This window comes from Saccopteryx bilineata, chromosome 3 (assembly GCF_036850765.1).
Source record: "Saccopteryx bilineata isolate mSacBil1 chromosome 3, mSacBil1_pri_phased_curated, whole genome shotgun sequence".
NCBI classification, from domain to species: Eukaryota; Metazoa; Chordata; class Mammalia; order Chiroptera; family Emballonuridae; genus Saccopteryx; species Saccopteryx bilineata.
In genome coordinates this window covers 168,541,483-168,554,823 of record NC_089492.1, presented here as the reverse complement: position 1 = coordinate 168,554,823, position 13,341 = coordinate 168,541,483, and the positions used below count along the sequence as shown (strand labels likewise).

The window sequence follows — 13,341 nt, the reverse complement described above, 5'->3', positions numbered from 1 at the left end:
CCTCATGATAGTGCACCACCCCCTACATCAAAAAAGGTGGGAAAGGCTTAGTCTTAAAACTAAGCCTTAGGCTATAAGGATCCTGCCTGCTTACAGCCTGTCCCCCCACATCCAATGTAAACTATTTTTTTTAAATTTTTTAAAATTTATTTATTCATATTTACAGAGGAGAGAGAGAGGGCGAGAGAGAGACAGAGAGAGAGAAGGGGGAGGAGCTGGAAGTATCAACTCCCATATGTGCCTTCACCAGGCAAGCCCAGGGTTTCGAACTGGTGACCTCAGCATTTCCAGGTCGATGCTTTATCCACTGCGCCACCACAGGTCAGGCCCCAATGCAAACTATAAGCGACCAAACATATACATCATGTTTGCAAACTTATTTGACCAACAGACATTCACTCAGGGCTTTTAACTAAAGTTCCCTGATCCCAGTTATAGAGGGTTCAAGGTTAGAGGGTCATTCTCTCCCCCTTTTCTGTTTTAGTAAAGATTAATAGAAGTAGATGGTTGGTTAGGTGGTTGTAGTGGAAAGTAAAGAGCAAGCATAGAGAGAAACAAATTTTTAGGGGTTTAAAGACATTTCTGTATTTTTTTTTTTTTACAGAGACAGAGAAAAATTCAGAGAGAGGGGTAGATAGGGACAGACAGACAGGAAAGGAAAGAGATGAGAAGCATCAATCATCAGTTTTTCATTGCAACACCTTAGTTGTTCATTAATTGCTTTCTCATATGTGCCTTGACTGCGGGCCTTCAGCAGACCGACTAACCCCTTGCTCGAGCCAGCAACCTTGGGTCCAAACTGGTGAGCTCTGCTCAAACCAGATGAGCCCATGCTCAAGCTGGCGACCTTAGGGTCTCAAACCTGGGTCCTCGGCATCCCAATCCGACGCTCTATCCACTGCGCCACTGCCTAGTCAGGCGGCATTTCTGTATTTTGTAAAAGTTTTTTAGCATACCTGGTTAGATGTTTCAGAGTGACCCAGGTGATGTCAGGTGCTCCCCAAGTGCATGAGAGAGAGTTAGGTGTCCTTCTTTACTGGGTTCATTTCTGGAGATGGATTCATTATCAGCTTCTGGATCTCTGGAACTGTATTGCTTTCTATGGGCTGATGTCAATTCATGATGAAGTTTCACATTTCTCTTTCCTCACTGGTATTTGTATGGCCAGTAGCCGCTGCCACTATGCAGGTTCACATTAGATTCGGACAGATGGTAGTGAAACAATGGAGCCAAGAACTGGTGGGCCATCATCTTTAATCCTTGCTTGCACCCGGTGGGCAAGTAAAAACACAGACTGGGCTCCAAAACCCACCCATTCAGTGCTTACAAAGCTACTGACTTATCCGAGTTTTCCTAGAATCAAAGGTTTCTAGCTCACCAGACTTATTCACCTCTGTTCCCCATCTCCTTCCTTCTCCCTGCACAAACTCTGTACAAACTGGCTTCTCACTCAGCACTCCACCATCTTGGCTGCTTCTCCTCTCTTCCACGTGGCCTTTCTCTGGTCTCCTCTCTAATGTTAATCCCAGGAACCTAGAGAGCAAACTCCCAGTCTGCCCCACTTTATAGTGCAGAAATCAAAACCTTTAATCCAATATACAAAATAGGGAAGTCTGATACAAAGTCACTTATCTGAGGCATGATGGGATTGCACCACCCCACATCAAAAAGGGTGGGAAAGGCTTAGTCCTAAAACCAAGCCCCAGGCTACAAAGAATCCTGGCTGCCCATAGCCCGCCCCCAGCACACATTAATATCACCTGGGCGATGGGCTTCCATGTGGGCAGCACCATCTTTAACAAAGTGAGCATAATATATTTTATCTGTCCAACAGTATTCAAAAAGGAACTATTGATGACAAAATTGGAACTGTTATAAAGTACTGCACCCCAGATTCTGAAAGGCACTGTACCTTACTTCATCAAGTCCACGTAGAGACACCCAGTCCAGATAAATTTTGAAGAGTTTTATTAAAGGAGGAAATCTTAAATATGCCAGCCGCATATGGCTGACATGGGGCATCTGCAGGCCCAAATCATGCAGCCCCCAAAATAGTTCAGGGGCTGCTTATATATCCTTGATCACATGTGTGTGTGGGGGGGGGAACATGGCATTATGGCACAGTCATTAACAAGATTATAGCATTTGTTGGGGATACTCAGAAACATTAAGACTCTCAAGGTAACACAATCAAAGACATTTATAAATCTTTCAGGGTTCCTCTTCCCTCACTAGCCTAGAGGTATTTTACTCTCAAGATTCTAGGAAAGGGAGGAACTACAGTGAATGCAAGGTGGTATGTAAATTCTGCCTCCTATTGAAAGAGAGGAAGTTTCTCAGGTAACTTTAATCCTTTCTCCATTTTCCAAGGAAAGGACAGGAAAGCCTGACCTTTTTTTCCTAGAATATCTGTAAGGTTGGTGGATAGAGGGATGGTCATGTGGGGAACTCAGACCCACCCACTTTGGCTAGGACCACCCACAATCAAGCCCGCCAAAGGAAACTTCCCAGGAACCATTTGGAAAGAAGCGATCGTCTGCCAGCCAGTGAAATTTCACCACGTCATAGTAGCTCCACTTCCCTAGAGGGACCCTTTAAATATCTCCCACGTGGTTTAATCCATGCAACTTCCCTAGCCTCCATCTCCTCCATCTTTCTTTCTTCGGGGCCAGGGAACCTTGCCGGGCGGGATATGCACTCTGTACTCAATAAAGCCGTCTGCTATTCCACACTTTGTGGCTCTAGCCTCTTCCTTCTCGGCGGGGAAAAATACCTTACAATATCAACATTAATTTGCAGCTTTTTGATACCTTACAACAGAACATGCCTGTTGGTCAAATAAGTTTGTAAATATGAAATATATGTTTGTTCACTTTGGGTGTGGGAAACAGGCTGTAAGCTGGCAAAGTCATTATGGCCTAAGGCTTAGTTTTAAGATTTAAGCCTTTCCCTCCCTTCTAATACTAAGGTCTTCTCAAAACTAAGCTTTTCCCCACACCCTTGGCTGTTGCAGGATGTGGGGTGGTGCACTCTTCTGAGGAATCCCATTTATGTCTCAGATAAGTGGCTTTGTATCAGAGACTTCCTTATTTGTATATTGACTTAAAGGCTTTAATTATCTACATCAGTGGTAGTTTACCTGGTCCCTACTTCCCACTAGTGGGTGTTCCAGCTTTCATGGTGGGCGGTAGCGGAGTGTTGGGCAGATAAAATATATTATGCTTACTTTGTTAAAGATGGCACTGCCCACGTGGAAGCCCAGGTGATATTAGTTGCCTTTCTTGCTTGGAATGGGCATGATTATATTAATGTGTGTTGGGGCGGGCTGTAGGCGGGCAGGATCCTTGTAGCCTGAGGCTTGGTTTTAGGACTAAGCCTTTCTCACTCTTTTTGATGTAGGGTGGTGTACTCATGAGGAAGCCCATTATGCCTCAGATAAGTGACTTTGTATCAGAGCCTTCCTTATTTGTATATTGGATTAAAAGTTTTGATTTCTATACACTATAAAATAGGGGCAGACTGGGAGCTTGCTCTCTTGGTTCCTAAGATTAGCATTAAAGCGGAGAGCAGAGAAAGGCCACGTGGAGGAGGTCAGGAGAAGCAGCCAGGATGGTGGAGTGCTGGGTGAGAAGCCAGTTTGTGCAGAGTTTGTGCAGGGAGAAGGAAGGAGATGGGAACAGAGGTGAATAAGTCTGGTGAGCTAGAAACCTTTGATTCTAGGAAACTCAGATAAGTCAGTAGCTTTGTGAGCACTGAATGGGTGGGTTTTGGAGCCCAGTGTGTGTTTTTACTTGCCTGCCGGGTGCAAGCTACAGTTTTTGGCTCTGTTGTTTCTTTACCGACTGCCCAAATCCAATGAGAACCTTCATGGGCTAAGTGGCTGTGATGGTGGCCCTGGCTACTGGCTTCACACAGAGCAACCAAAGTATAAATAAAAAGATAGATTTAACTATAGTAAGTTGTTTTATAAACATTTATTCTGCCAAACTTAGCAAAAATCTGACATAAAGTACTTGGTAAATAATTATTATTATATGCTTTAACTTGCTGTAACTCTGCTTTATAAATTTTATAAAGTAAAATTACTTCCCGACTTTATAAATCACCATTACTGTGGAACTGGTGGGTGGTTAGAAAATTTTACTAGTATCAGAGATACAAAAGTGGGTGGTAGGTATAAAAAGGTTGACTACCCCTGATCTACACTATAAATGAGACTTAGCTTCTCTTGTGACTTGCCTGTCTTGGTGAGACACCAATAAACAGAATGGCCCACCATCCTGCAACTCTGCCATTTCTTTACTGTCTGCCCAAATTCAATGAGAACCTGCATGTGAATGGCCACGATGGTGGGCCCTGGCCATACAATGCCCTTTCCCCCAAGTTAGTAATTTGATTGGATTCTGCCACTCAATGCCACAAATATCCTGGTACAACATGAGAGGCTTAGGCTGTTGTTCGGCTGGTATAAAATGCCTCTTGGCTGCAGTAAGTCCAGAGGAGGAAATGTTCAAAAGATTAAGAGTAAAATAAGCCTTATACAATTATTCTTGTGGGGTGAGTCTCTCCTCCTGACTCCCCCTTTTTTGTTTGTTAAGATAGATTTTTAAGGTTCGGTGAGCACGTTCAATACAGGCCTGTTCTGTTGGATTATAAAGGATACCTGTAACATTTTTAATATTCCAGTTTTGTAACACTATTTGGAATGTCTTAGGAGTATAGAAAAGGCCATTGGTTGTTTTAATTACTTCAGGGCAGCCAGGAATGGAGATGGACTCTAAGAGGTGAGAAATGGCCTGACGTGCTGCTTCCCTGGTAGCAGGTGTAGCACAGATCATGCCTGAATAGAATCTTTACAATAAAGAAGAGTCCATAACTATTTCTTCTGCTTCTTTACATTACATGGTTCTAGTAGAGATAGCCTTTATCCAGGGAGGGGGCCCTTTTGCTACTAAAATGAAGTTGCTGTTGTTTGGCTCCTAGAAACCAGTAAATATATTATTTGGAATAGGTCAGAGTAGCCAGGATCAAATATTCTAACAGTTAAATTTTAAATTTCTTTGTGTTGGGGAGATTAAATATATTACGCCTACTTTGTTAAAGATGGCGCTGCCCAGGTGGAAGCCCATTGCCCAGGTGATAATATTAATTGCCCTCTTGCTTGGGATGGGTGTGATTATGTTAATGTGTGTTGGGGGAGGGCTTTTGCTCCAAAAGGTTTTAAAAAGGAAGAGGGATAACATTGTTAGAGGGAAGAGTGATTACTTTCTAGGAGGAGCCCATGCTGTGAGAGAGCAGAGAAAGGCCATGTGGAGGAGAGGAGAAGCAGCCAAGATGGTGGAGTGCTAAAGGAGAAGCCAGTTTGTGCAGAGTTTGTGCAGGGAGGAGATAGAGAACAGAGGTGAATAAGGCTGGTGAGGTAGAAACCTTTGGTCCTAGGAAAACTCGGATAAGTCAGTGGTTTTGGGAGCCCTGAATGGAAAGGGAAGTGTTTTCCCACTATGTGTAGTTCTTGCCCGCCAGATGCAAGCTAGGATTAAGCTAATGGCCCACCAGTTCTTGACTCCATTGTTTCATTACCAACTGTCCGAACCCTATGCGAACCTGCACGGGCCAGGCGGCTCTGATGATGGCCATGGTTACTGGCTTTACATTTGGTGTAGTCTGTGGCAGGATTTGATACAGATCGGCTTGGAGCCACCACCACCTTTGAATGTAGAGGACTGGCTGCTGTTACGGTTCCCCATGGCTGTCCTTTGGAGGACCATAGGCTGGGTGACTTTTACATCCATGCATGAGGAAACCGAGAGCTCTGTGGAAGAGGCTGCCTGGGGCCAGCAGGCTGAGCAGTGGAAGGAGCTGGAGCAAACGTGGGAGAAAGAGATGCCGACCCTGGAGCTGGAGGAAGCACCGGAGGAGGCTGACCAGGTTTGTGAGATTCACTTGGAAATACAGCAGCTGCTGGAGGAGGAATCATAGGTTCGTGGGTTGCAGATTGCTCTAGACGTTGTGGAGAGCCAGCAGCAGCAGGAGGCCAGGACTGAGGCCAAGATCGGGGCTGCAAAGCCTACGGAGAAGAAGGCAGCGGCTGCCTGAAGCTCGAGCCCGGCAGCAGGAACTGATATTTTCAGTTCCTCTTTGGAGGATGAGGAGAATCGGTCTGGAGTTGCGATCCAGTATCCAGAAGGTGAGAGCCCAGCAGCAAAGAGTACTTACTATGCCCCTGGTAGGTCTGCAATTTGGGAACGTAAGGGTGGATGCCATCATGCTCTCTGGAGCAGAGATGGAAATGCCGACTGCCATTGCCATGTGCTCTTCTTTGGGACAGTGTAAGACCTGCCAGGACAGCAGGAATTAGGGGGGTGGCTGAGGCCGCATGTGCTTGGACTGATTCCTGAACTATGACCGGAGTGGGCACTGGCTCCTATGTTGGATGGACTTACGGATTTTGTACAATGTGAAATACCCTGATGGGGGTGGGAGGCAGCTTTGATGGAGGCCCTTCCCCTGCCCTGGGAAGCCTTTCAAACGGCTAGAAAGAAGTCCGAGGACATTTTGCACTTTTGGGCAAAGTGCTCAGAGACTGGTGAGATGTACCTTTGTAATTGTTGAAATTGTATGATTTGTCATGTTGTTGTAATTTGTGTAATGTGCCTAATTTCCTTGCACAGGGATGCCGGTGATGTAGATTGTGGGTAGTAAAGTGAGCATATGGGTGAATTGTTGGGCAGATAAAATATATTATGTTCACTTTGTTAAAGATGGCGCTGCCCACGTGGAAGCCATCACTCAGGTAATAATATTAATTGCCCTTCTTGCTTAGGATGGGCGTGATTATGGTAATATGTGTTGGGGGAGGGCTTTTGTGTTAAAATGTTTTAAAAAGGAGAGATCACATTGTTAGAGGGAAGAGTGATTACTTTCTAGGAGGAGCCCATGCTGTGAGAGAGCAGAGAAAGGCCACGTGGAGGAGGCCAGGAGAAGCAGCCAAGATGGTGGAGTGCTGAGGGAGAAGCCAGTTTGTGCAGAGAGAAGGAGATGGGAAACAGAGGTGAATAAGGCTGGTGTGGTTGAAACCTTTGATTCTAGGAATACTCGGGTAAGTCAGTGGCTTTGGGAGCCCTGAATGGAAAGGGAAGTGTTTTTCCACTGTGTGTATTTCTTGCCCACCAGGTGCAAGCTAGGATTAAAGCTAATGGCCCACCTGTTCTTGGCTCTGTTGTTTCATTACTGTCTGTCTGAATCCTATGAGAACCTGCATGGGCCTGGCGGCTGTGATGATGGCCGTGGCTACTAGTTTTACACTTTGTGAACCCATTAGGGTCCCAGATAAAGTCAGGGAAATTTTTCATGTAGGTTAATTCTCTTCTACTCAAAGGAACATACACAATTGCTTTACAGTACACTGAGCAGCGTGGAGCAAGTGTTGTAAATTTCTAACATAAATGCACTGCTGCTTGGTGAGCTCCTGTCCCATGAGGAAACCCCTCTCTGATCTACGTGCATCCTCCCTTCCTCAAGGCGAGTAGGGACTGTTCCTTACTGGAATTCCTCATAAGATGCAGCGGAAAACTCCTCTTCACGCGCAGATGGATTCCACAGATGGATCACATCGGGGTCACCAGTTGTAGTATTCTAGCCCACTGGGAGCTACCAGTGTCACGTGGAAAAACCTACTCAAGACACAAACTGATGTCAAGAGGAAGAAGGGGAGGCCTGCCAAGAGAGACAGAGAAGTCCTGAATTTTCTTTTTCCTTAGCTTTTATTGATCAGAAGCAGAACAGAGGTAACAGGATTACAAGGGATGGAGGCCAGGTGATAAAGGGGAAGGAATGATTAATGGTCATTTTGCTGATGTGAAGAAAGGGTTAATTTGGGTCAGTACATTCTTTTTCTTTTGCTAATTAACTAGCACAAAGGAAAGGGCAATGTAGAACCTCTAGTCTAATTTTCTGACGCCCGTTCACATACATTCCGTTGTGTTTACACAAAGGTCACTCAGACCGTTTCTTGGTGTTTGCATCCAAGAGACATTCACTCAGAATTTTTAACTAAACTTCTCCAATCCAAGAGGCTTCAAGGTTAGATGAGTAATTCCCTACATAAGGGCCTTAATAAAACAAAGTGTGATTTTGCTATTAAAACTTCTGTTATAATCCACAGTATTCCTATAACCTTTGGTTTTGGAGGCTTGTATTAATCTTCTAGGATCTTGGTCGGCCAACTGTGGCTTGCAAGCCACACGCGGCTCTTTGGCCCCTTGAGTGTGGCTCTTCCACAAAATACCACGTGCAGGCACTACCTCAATAAGGAATGTACCTACCTATATAGTTTAAGTTAAAAAACATTGGCTCTCAAAAGAAATTTCAATTGTTATACTGTTGATACTTGGATCTGTTGACTAATGAGTTTGCCAACCATGGTCTAGGACTCCCAACAAAATACCATAGACAGGTGGGTCAAACAACAAATCTCAAGATCAAGTTGCTGGCAGGATTGATTTCTCCTAAGGGCCTTTCTGCTTGGATTATGGACAGCTAGCTTCTCTTCTCTGTCCTCTCCTAGCACATCCTTGGTGTGCATTTCACTTCTTATGAGGACACCAATCCTATTGGATCAGGGCTCTACCCTTATTACCCCCTTAAAGTTCCTGTCTTAAAATATGGACAGATTGGACGTTAGGATTTCATCATGTGAATTTGGAATGACAAATTCAGGCCATAACTGCAGCCACTCTCTGTCCTGGAAGGCTCACAGCAGAAGCTGTGGGAATACTGCTGTAATATTGACTTAATTTGTAGCCTTTTTATCTGACCTTTAAATAGATATCAGATTCTCACTTTCTTCTTTTTCCATTTCCAGTCACTTACACATCCATAACCTTCTTTTGAGCATGACCGACAGACAGAAATATATTTATGTGTATGTGCGTAACCCTAACAAATATTTCACAAGTCAGTGATTACCCTTATAAAGTGATATACATTCTATTTTTTATTCTTTCTGTTCTATTTCATTTTTTTAAAGCTTTTTTCTGATGGGCCTCTTCATGAAATTTGAGAAACAGAAAATTTGAGGCTCAGAGTTTTGATATGTCATGTATGTGGGAAGACTTTCTTTTCTAGTCCTTGGCTGTCACAGGCATGCTATTGGTTTGCATTAATTTATGATATTTTTGAAGCCCATCATAAGACTTCCCTGCAGAGGAAATTATAGTTTGGAAAATTTCCAGGCCATTTGGCAACTTCTATAGGAAATATATGACCATAGAGTGGAAGAGTTTCATCATACCAATTGTCCTTGCTGGGAGAGTCATACAAGTATGTCTTCTATTCAGGAACAGGGTAACAGGGTAGATATTAATGTAACCTTTGTTTTAGAATTATCTTTCCCTATTGTAAGCTCCTCCCCAGTAGGTAGGAGAATGTTTTATAGAATAATAGTTTAATTTTTTGATGACTATCTCAAATCTTAATTCACATGATGAACTGTGCTAGAACTTGATTAAAATTTATTCATGGTATCTGTGGTTATCAGTTGAGGAAGACAGCCTCTTATGGTTAGCTGTTAACAGTTAACTATTTTGGCTCTAGGAGCTCAATAGCAGGATCAATAAAAAACACTTCATGTCACCCAGGAATATGGGACCTCAGGAAGAGAACTCACTCCTACTGTGGATACAGAAATGTAGTGTATTTTTGTGTCAGGGCACAGGAAGTACTGGGCCGAAGGGTAATGTAAATGTTACTTAAGAATTGAAATATGGGCCTGACCAGGAGGTGGTGCAGTGGATAGAGCGTCGGACTGAGATGTGGAGGACCCAGGTTCGAGACCCTGAGGTCACCAGCTTGAGTGTGGGCTCATCTGGTTTGAGCAAAGCTCACCAGCTTGGACCCAAGGTCACTGGCTTGAGTAAGGGGTTACTCGGTCTGCTGAAGGCCCATGGTCAAGGCACATATGAAAAAGCAATCAATGAACAACAAAGGTGTTGCAAAGAAAAACTGATCTTCGTTTCTGTCTGTCTGTCCCTATCTATCCCTCTCTCTGACTCTCTCTGTCACTGTAAAAAAAAAAAAGAAGAATTGAAATAGGGCTTATTGTGGGAGGACTACAGGATACTTAAAGGCTGTAGAGAATGAGCTACCCTGGTTTGCATTTCATATGATGCATGTGAGCTTGGGAAAGTATTGGAGCCTCCGTTTCCTCATTTAGTCTGCATTGCACATCAGTGAGACAAAGTTTGGAATAGAAGGTCATAAAGGTGAGATTTCATCTTTCTCTTGTTCTTTCTTATTTCTTCAGGTCTTTTTTTTTTAATGTAGATAGGATGTATATGAAAATATACAGCAAAAGATTGAAAGCCAATAAATATACTTTTAAAAACATTTTTCTGACCATTGTTTTTTAAGTGTGTGTGGTAAGAGAGAGGTAAGGGTGGGAGAAAGGGACAGGGACAGTCTGGAAGGAAAAGAGATGAGAAGCATCAGCTCATAGTTGCAGCACTTTAGCTGTTCGTAGATTGCTTTCCATATGTGCCTTGATTGGGGAGCTCCAGCTGAGCCAGTGACTCTGGGCTCAAGTAAGTGACCATGCTGTCACGATCCTATACTCAGGCTGACGACCCCATGCTCAAGCTGGTGAGCCCATGCTGGTGAGCCCACTCTGGGTCCTCAGTATCCCAGGCTGACACTCTTTCCACTATGCCACAGCCTGGTCACACTGACCAGTTGGCTTTATTATGATGGATACAAAATGGATAGAGATCTGGAAAGAGACCCTGAAAATGCCAGAAAGGAGGAAGCAGAGACGTCAGCAACAGAAGGTACCTGTGCAGATTTATTTGCGTCAGTGAAGACCCAGGCACTCTCTTGAAATTGTGTGATGTGCTTTGCCTGCAGCAAAACACCACTGCTGACTCATCAGATTTGGGTGTATTTTGTTTGTTTTTGGTGATCGATACCTACACAGTTGCCATCTGCGGACTTATAACAATCAAAGAAAATTAAGCAAGAAGCAGGTAAACTAAATGTATGCCTAAGCAGGTAGTGTGGGTCCAAAGTTCAGGTAGATAACATTTGGAAGCTTCAAGAGAATCATATAGTAGAGGCTGGAATTGTTTGGTTTGATTTTATTTCAAAATTATCTTTCCCTTGCATAAGAGGAATGGGGAATCTGAAGGGCTATGGGTTCCTGGACACCACAGAGGCCCTCCTAGATGGCAGGAAGCAGAGAGCAAGAGGATCGTAACCATCACTCCAGAGCCAGCTCTCCCTAACCCTAAGCCCTAAACCCAGGGCTGCTTCCTGGGTTTATTAATCTTTAAAAAGCAAGACAAGGGAGGTAGGATTGATGGAGAGCTGAGTAGGGCCACTGGTTGTTAGGGACTTACTTGTAACCCTCAAAAAAAATGGTAAAGCCCTACACCCCACCCCATGTGATGGTATTTGGAGGTAGGAACTTTTGGGGGGGGTATTAGGTTTACATGAGGTCATGAAGGTAATGTTAGGGTTAAATTAGCCCCTGTAAAACTCATTCCCCTCACCCAAACATTTTGTAAAGATAGCGTTAATTTGCTTGTTATTCTCTCTCCTAATAGCTGCCTGGCCTTCATTTTGAAATGTAGCAAAAGCTTACCTTTACAAAAATATCTGAGAAAGCTTGCATTGGGGAGGGACCTGACCATTAGGGGAGTTTAAAATCACAATCGTTGTTTGTGAAAGCAGGTGCACAGACTCAGGCCCCCAGCTATTCCTGGGAGATTTCTGACCTCTTGTCTGTCTTCAGGATTTACCAAGGACACCAAGTCTGTGCTACAACAAAGAACTGTGTCTCTGCAGCAGAAATCCCCTCATTAAGTCAGTAACCAAGGGCAGAGAAGCCCCCATATGCTACTTTGAGCTTGCCCAGGTGCACAAACCCCATGCCAGCAAATTCCCTGTATCTAATACCCCTTACAACTCGGGGCTGACACCCTTTGGCTGGTCTCAGCCCACTTGTATGCTTGCATCAAGGCGTTTTTAAAATAAATTTTCCTTTTGGAACACACTAGCCTGGAGTTTTTGGTTTTTCCTGTGGTTTCTGCCTTTCAGATAGGGTCTCATGATAACATTAATGTCTTTATACAAATAGGAAGAGTGATCAGACATCTTTCTTTCTCTCTGCCATGTGAGGACACAGTGAGAAAGCAGCTGTCAACAAACCAGGAAAGGGCTTTCATCAGGATCAAAATTTGCCAAAACCTTGATATTGAACTGCTAGCCTAAGGCTCCATATGTGGTATATTGTTACAGCAGCCCACGCTGATTAAGATGCTGACCAGGTGCTCCTAGTGCAGGGCTTGGGGGTCCTGAACTTGTGAACAGAGACATTGCGGGGAGAGAGCCTGGAGCCACCTCCCCATGACGGATGAGAAGATTGGCTTTAGGGATGACTGAAGGACATTGCTTTGGCAATGCGATGCCTAAATCTTGGGAGATTACAAGGAAATAAATACCAGTTTTAAACTCTCATTCTTCCTTATGAGGTATTCTTATATTCTTCTATTTACCCCATCTCAAACTGCCTGTTCAGAACAATCCTCATACAGATGTTCTTCCTATTCCCTGACCCCACATCCACAAACCCAGAGTGAGTTTTGTGGCCTTTTTATGCTTGAGGTATTTATAAGATCTGCACATGCATTTATACTCTGGGGAGAGGAAATTTGCTAGTCACACAGGGAGAGAAAGTTCAGTGTTAAAATGAGGACTGGCTTTTGTGTAATGAGTGGTTTGTGGCCCTGTTGACCATCATGCCCCTCACATTGGTGAGATTCTTCTGCACTGTGATTTGTCTGGTAACCTGTCATTTCCTTGAGGTTAGAATATCTCCTGCTTCCCATATTGAAAATCTGGCTCTCTTGGTTTATCTAGTTCTGTACATATCTGATGCACATGTGCCTTTTCTTGTCCAGAACCATGCTTGCTTCAAGTACATGGACTTTACAGAGCACCTGCTATGTGCCAGGTCCTTTGCTAGGAGCTGGCCTTTGTGCCCAGGTGCCCATTGTTCAGTGGAGAGGACAAGAAGGCTGCTTGAGAGAGAATATAGATAACTAAAACAGCTAAGCTTTTTGTTAACAGTATTGCTTAATGCTTCAAAATTAGGGTGACTTTTTTGTAGTTGTTGCCTTTGAAAGAAATTAACTATATACACTTTAATGTTTTTATGTATTTGTTTTAACTTATACTATGAAACCTCATTTTATTTTATTTTTATTTATTTATTTATTTTTTACAGAGACAGTCAGAGAGAGGGATAGACACGGACAGACAGACAGGAACAGAGAGAGATGAGAGGCA

At 43.8% G+C, this 13,341-nt stretch overlaps 1 protein-coding gene across 4 annotated transcripts in view; it reads left to right on the top strand.

Annotated features, from left to right (window-relative positions):
- The window catches only part of TBC1D8 (TBC1 domain family member 8), a 166,374-nt gene that overhangs the window by 92,811 nt on the left and 60,222 nt on the right, over positions 1–13,341 (top strand). The window lies entirely within an intron of this gene.